This window comes from Alosa pseudoharengus, unplaced genomic scaffold (genome assembly GCF_046254945.1).
Source record: "Alosa pseudoharengus isolate Yale_2024_CS ecotype anadromous, Long Island Sound unplaced genomic scaffold, YU_APseudo_1.1 YU_APseudo_1.1_scf_6, whole genome shotgun sequence".
Taxonomy (NCBI): Eukaryota; Metazoa; Chordata; class Actinopteri; order Clupeiformes; family Clupeidae; genus Alosa; species Alosa pseudoharengus.
The window spans coordinates 17,032,365-17,038,979 of NW_027468848.1; positions in this window are offsets into that span (position 1 = coordinate 17,032,365).

Here is a 6,615-nt window from a genome sequence, read left to right on the forward strand (position 1 = left end):
ATTGCCATCTTAGTCCCCTGATCTAAACTCCATAGAAACAGTGGGGTGAGTCAAAGAGGAGAATGCAAGTGTGGACTTAGAAATCTGGACGATTTGGGGAGATTTTGTAAAGATGAACTTAAATCCTTTGCTTTGTATTCTCCAACTTTATGGGGTGTCATAGGAGAATATTACAAGCAGTTTTATTGGCAAAGGGAGGCTTAAAAGAAGGTATTACAAGCAGGGGTGTCAATAATTGTGAGCAATGTGTTTTTAAAAAAAATATTTATCTCTTTATGAGATTTTCCTTTTTCTCCAAATACATTTTCTTCCCTTCAAGGTTGGATTTTTCCTCAATTTTCCTCAATTTTTTCATTGTGAGATTACAATAAATCACCAACAGATTATTTATATATTTATACCAGTTTTTAGTCAACTTTAGCAGAGGTGCCACTGCCAATAATTCTGGAGGGTACTGTGGAGGCAAAGTTGGCCATTGATTTATTGTATAGCTTTGTACATTACATTTCTGTGATCTTGAGGTATCGTTAAATAAATTGGTTGCTTCAGCTACAAAAATGCCAGCACTGCTATGAAGAAGTCCTCAAGAAATAGTTGGCATTTTGCAGACTTTAAATTAGTAAATTAGTTACCTATGGCTGGATAAATTAACAAATAGCGTTCAGGGGATAGGCCTATTGGAGAAAGCAGAACCATTAATATTCATGTTTGGTTATCAAATTAATGGTTGTACAGTATACAGTAGAGTGTAATATATATATATATATATATATATTAAAAAACATTGAACCCTGACAAAATGATTCCCACTCTGACTGGATATTCTCACTACCCCCTTCTACCATGATAAGAGAATGCCCCTGATGGTTCAAATCATCTAAATGGTGTGTTCTTTTTAATGCGTAATTTGAGAGTGTCTGTCATTTTCCTATAGTATCCAACCAGATCAAAGACCTGTCCTTTCCCCTTGGTGATCAATAAAGTATCTATCTATCTATAGATCTATCTATCTATCTGTCTCTACTAGCTCTTACACCCTGTGTTTAGCAGTATCTGTGCCAGGTGCTACAACCTACTGTGTTTTGATTGGGCTATTTGAGTTGGTCGCAGCGTAACATTTTATTTTTGATTGGCTTATTGATTGTGTTTCTAACTCTGATTGTTATGTTAACTTTTAAGCATTACTTTCCTGCCGCTAGTGGCATATGTGTTGATTTGCCACCACACTTAGCCAATAATGGCAAACTTACAGTGAACTTCTGGTAACAAACCTATTTTGCCTGACATTGCTGCAAAATTGCTGCAACATTGGCAAAAGTTAACTGCAACTGTTTGCCAGAAACCTAATTTGCCTTTGAAAACATGACCTTGCCACAAATTTGCGGCAACTGTTTGCCAAAACCCTGAAAGTTACCACAAAATGACCACAAAAGGCAGTCTCTCTGCCATGCTACATTCTCTAAATGGAAGTTTGACACCTTAGTATATTATCTTTTTTTTCCGATAGCCTCTTGGCTTGGCTCTTTAAGGAACTAGGTATCTTCCTCTTTGTGAAACTGAATGGCCCCCTTCTTTGGAAAACTAAAGTAGCCCAGGCATCACATTGTCCTGCATTCCCTCACACACACTCCCCTCACTCCACTCCCTTTACTATCCTTGCATTGACCCTCCCCCTTTAATCCTTGACTGTTTACTGTTGAATGCCCTTTTCTCACTCATGTCACAACCTAGTGAACAGTGAAATTTACAATGAGTGAACAATGAATGACAGTGTAGTCTGTAACAAAATGAATTGTGAAAAACGAATGAAAAAGGACCAAATAATGGAAGCCAGCTGCTTGGTACAATTGCCACAAACCGGAGTTTAGTCCACTATGTATGAATAAACAAATGACTATGGCAGATGAAATGAAAGACACATAGTCACATCAAGCAAAACCATTTCCCCACCAATCAGAGCAATTAGAATGACATCATTTATTTGTTCCAGTTTCAACCAATGAAATGAGACTTCTGTAGATGTTTCAGGAAAAATCACTGCATCTGGAATCAATGAAAGAAGTAACAACTTTTTTGAAAGTGGTATAAGTTCAATCAAGAAAGCTATATATTAAAACAAATCAGGATGTGGATTAAACTGTAGAAACCAGTTAACGGAGAGGGAGGGGCTGTTGCCGTCAGTCTGTGGTCTTGCCCTGTCTGACTCCTGCTGAAGACGGGCACTCTGCCTTGGGCCTACTGGGGTGTCATATGGTTTTTTATTAAGTGAAGACAGCAGCTGCTAGTCAGAGGGAAGTGGTTTTAGTTTAGTCGACATTAGTCACCTAGGACTGATACATGATCGGACAGTAGGAGCCTCCTGTTGTGGTCTTCACTGCGGCCCCTACAGTTGTCTGCCCTGTAGGCCTATGCCGATGTCATGTTTTCTCTCCCTGTCTGAACGGAAATACTTTTTTAGGAGCACAAGACAAGGCCAGACCCATCCTCAAACACCTCCTGTGATCACAGGCCTCATATCAAGTTGCTAAATGTAAATGTTGAAACTTTAACATTCCGAAAATCCTTGTGGAATTTTAAATTTCTAAACTGTTTTTGCCATTCCTTTTGTTTTAGGAGTACTCAAATTTGGCATTGATTTATTGTAGCTTTGTACATTACATTTCTGTGATCTTGAGATATTGTTAAATAAAATGGTTGCTTTAGCTACAAAAACGCCAGCACTGCTATGAGGAAGTCCTCAAGAAATAGTTGGCATTTTGCAGACTTTAAATTAGTAAATTAGTTACCTATGGCTGGATAAATTAACAATAGCTCAATCACTGTGTTCAGGGGATAATGGAGAAAGCAGAATTAATTAATTAATTAATTAATTAAATAATATTCATGTTTGGTATCAAATGAATGGTTGTACAACAGTAGAGGATATATATATATATATATATATATATATATGAGCTGCCTGCATCAACAGCGGCGCTCGGGGAGCAGTGAGGGGTTAGGTGCCTTGCTCAAGGGCACTTCAGCCGTGCCTACTGGTCAGGGTTAGAACCGGCAACCCTCCGGTAACATTTCCGAAGTGCTAACCAGTAGGCCACGGCTGTCCCAATAAGAGAATGCCCCTGATGGTTCAAATCTTCTAAATGGTGTAAATAATGTAAATTTCTTTTGATACGTAATTTAAGAGTGTCTGTCACTTTCCTAGAGTATCCAACCAGATCAAAGACCTGTCCTTTGAGTTGATCTGTCTCTACTAGTACTCTTACACCCTGTGTTCAGCAGTATCTCAGGGTTCCCGCGGATCCTTAAAAAGTCTTAAATACAACTTTTGGTTTTTAAGGCCTAAAATTGTCGGGGATGGCTTGAATTTTCGAAAGGGAGGTATTCAATTTGCGTATGGGACCGCCAGCGAGTGAGCGAGCGCAAGACAGCGAGTGAAATGTCTCCATCCATCCGAACGCAATTGTATAAGTGACTATATAAGGCTATGGGAGGAAGTGTAGTGGTTGCAGAGTGAAGATGATTTTCATGTTCACGGGTGTGGTTACGTGAGTGGGAGAAAGTTGATAAGCCAGTTAGCGATAGGGTGGCCATACATTCGAATTTAGGCCGGACATATGGATTTTAAAAGCCCTGTCCGGCGCAGCCTCAAGCCGGACGCTCATTTGTCCTCCTTTTTGGAGTTGCGCTGGGCATCTAGAATCTTTGCTCGGATGCAGCATGGTTTCACAAACTATGGACGCGAAGACTGCTGGTCAAATTATGCGCAGTGCTTCTGTCACTCGTCTGATAATTTGCTGCGCAATTTATGAAGGAACCACGGACTGACTTGCATTTTCGCAATCAGAAGGAAATACTGTACATGTTAAGTTTATCTGTTTGCATTAGGGATCGACCAATTATCGGCCGGGCCGATTATTAGGGCCGATATTTAGCATTTTTTTATAATAATTGGTATCGGTCATTTTTTCCACCGATAAGCCGATACTGAAATGGATAAAAAATGAAACGCGCTACTTTGTCTGTAAAGCGTCTCTTAACTCCCTGCATTTGCTACTCTGTGGTCGAGAGCATTGTCCCGCCCACTACACAGTCTGATTTGTTAGTTAGCACGAATGCAGCCAATCAGGATCGAAGACTGAACACACGGAAAGTTTAGAATTCTCACTGAGGCATATTGTAGACTGGGCTTCAGCTGTACGGAGCTATTTTTCGAAGGTAAGGAAGGTAGGCCTACCTTACATTGCTGAAGTTGGAATGTGAACGTGTCACAATCATCTACAGTGAAGTTACAAAAACACCACTTTGTAAGCTATTGTCTCTTTGATCCGGATCAATAAGTAGCCTAAAGCACCCACCTCCTTCATTAAGCGAATTCCCGATTGATGCACGTTAGTAATATAGCCTACCGTTTACTAGTTGGCCTACAAACTCGGGTGCTGCGCGTCAGGAGTTCTTTGCATCCGCCTCGACCCGCCTCCGCCTAATTGTTAATAACGGGACACCTTGGCGGACGTTATCCCTTAGGCCTACATAGTAGACAAGTCCTAAATTATGCGATAGCGAACGTCTAAAAGTCTAGTTGCTGCTTTTTGACGGACTGTCAGAAAAGACTACAGGCACAAGGATTAAAGTTCTCCGTCGTACGACGGATTTCCGTCATTTTGATTTTAGAAATGTCATATTTGAGATCGATGCAGATCCGGTGAGAAAAAACATAGGAGGGGGGGGGGGGGCAACTACAAATATTAAAAATATTAAAACTCCTGGTGCACTTACAAACTTTCTAATGCCTCGTTATTGGACTAAAGGTCATAGTTGTACTACTGTAGAAGTTTCGTACCATTCAGGGCATTATTAGTGGGGTAATTTACGAGATAAAAGTTGGTTCCATTACGACTACAGAACGTCATTCGTTTCTGACAGCGCTACTCGAGCAGGGTTCGACCAAGGGAAAAAAGGTTCTGGGAGGGTGTTTGGCTCGGGGTCATGGTGCAAAGGACCCTAGGGTGAAATTACTCCGAACCATCGCTTTAAACAGGATGTGTAGTTTTAGGGAGCACCAGATTGTATGCATTAGAGGCTGAGACAGTTTGATTCACAGGTGACACCTGTGCCAGTGTTCTGATTAGCCCGGGAACTACTCTGGGAGCTTAACAAGCGCAGCTGGCTCTTTAGGCCATTATGACATCACAGCCATTCAAGTCTATGGGGGAAAAATGAGCTTTTTAATATTTCTAATCCCCTATTTCTCAAAAAGTATAAACTTTTAAGAAAATCTGAAAAATAACTCTCTTGTCCAACTCCAGACCTACACAACGGTTATTTCAACATGTCTGTACGTTAAGCGGTTAGAGTCGCATTCATTCTTGAAAAGGTAAAAAGAAAAGGTTATAAGAAGAAGAAGCCAGGAGATTTCAAGATAGTGGATTCCATCCACTATAATAATAATATTGTCATCATCGCGAACTGTTGAGTAAGGGGGTCAGTCGTGTTTGTGACGCACAGACAGCCTTGTAGCCTATTTTGCTTAGGCCTCACTTTTAACGACAATAGGTTGTGAGTGTATGTTGACAAAAAATAACCATGCAATTAAAATAGTCAACTTAAAACTTTGCTATTATTAATTTATAGCACAAAACCATAACCAGTAGGCCTACCAGAACCTCGCGTATTTGTGTGCGTCTATTTGGCAAGGCCACTAGCTGTCATGGATGCGTTGTTGCTAAAGGAAGGCACAGGTGTCAAAAGGAGATGGGCGGCTGTTGGAAACGGGGGGGAACTAAGAAGCCATGGTGTAAAGAAATTAAAGTGCCAGGGGTTTGCTTTTGAGAAGAACTATTTTAAAACTGTTTTGTTAAACTATTCAACCGTAACACTTGCCACTCACACACACAATGGCAAAGCATCCTCTTTGTGACCGGTGCCTTACAAGCAAATAGCCCATTGTGTATGCCTATGAAAACTAGATGTACCGCATAGCGGTACAAAATATGACCGCCGCTCAGTCCTGTACATCCATTCCGCGAAAATAAATCATATTAATGAATTTGTCTCCATCTTCTACTCCATCCCCCACTCTTGAAACTTTTGTGTATGCTTGTTTGGAATGTGTGTTTTGCGGGCCGCACACAAAGTAGCCTACTGGCCTGCAAAGGTGAATAGATTTGTAGCACTTGCCAAAAAATGTGTAGCATTCTTATAAAACCTTTAAAATATCTAAACAATCACAAGTAGGGCAGTTCATCACAGTCCATCCATTGCAACTGGACTGATGAAAGGTACACCTGGCTGTAGGCTACATTGTATTTGGGGAAAGCAGAAGGTATAATGTATTTATTTATTTATTATTAAACAAAACAATCCCTGTCAGTTCCATGCAGTTTTCAACAGCTATCAAGAAGAGAGGTCATGTCATGGATTTTTGTGAATGTTTCTTCTTCTACATATGCATAAGTTTAGTCATCTAGTTCATATGATATTCAGCTTTATTGTCAATGCACAAATTAAATACCAGTAGTCTAAAACAAAATGCCGTTTTACCCAGTGGTGCAAATAACTGACATGTCCAAAAGGGCCTTCATGAAATGCGTTGCTAGACTGTTCATACACATTTTA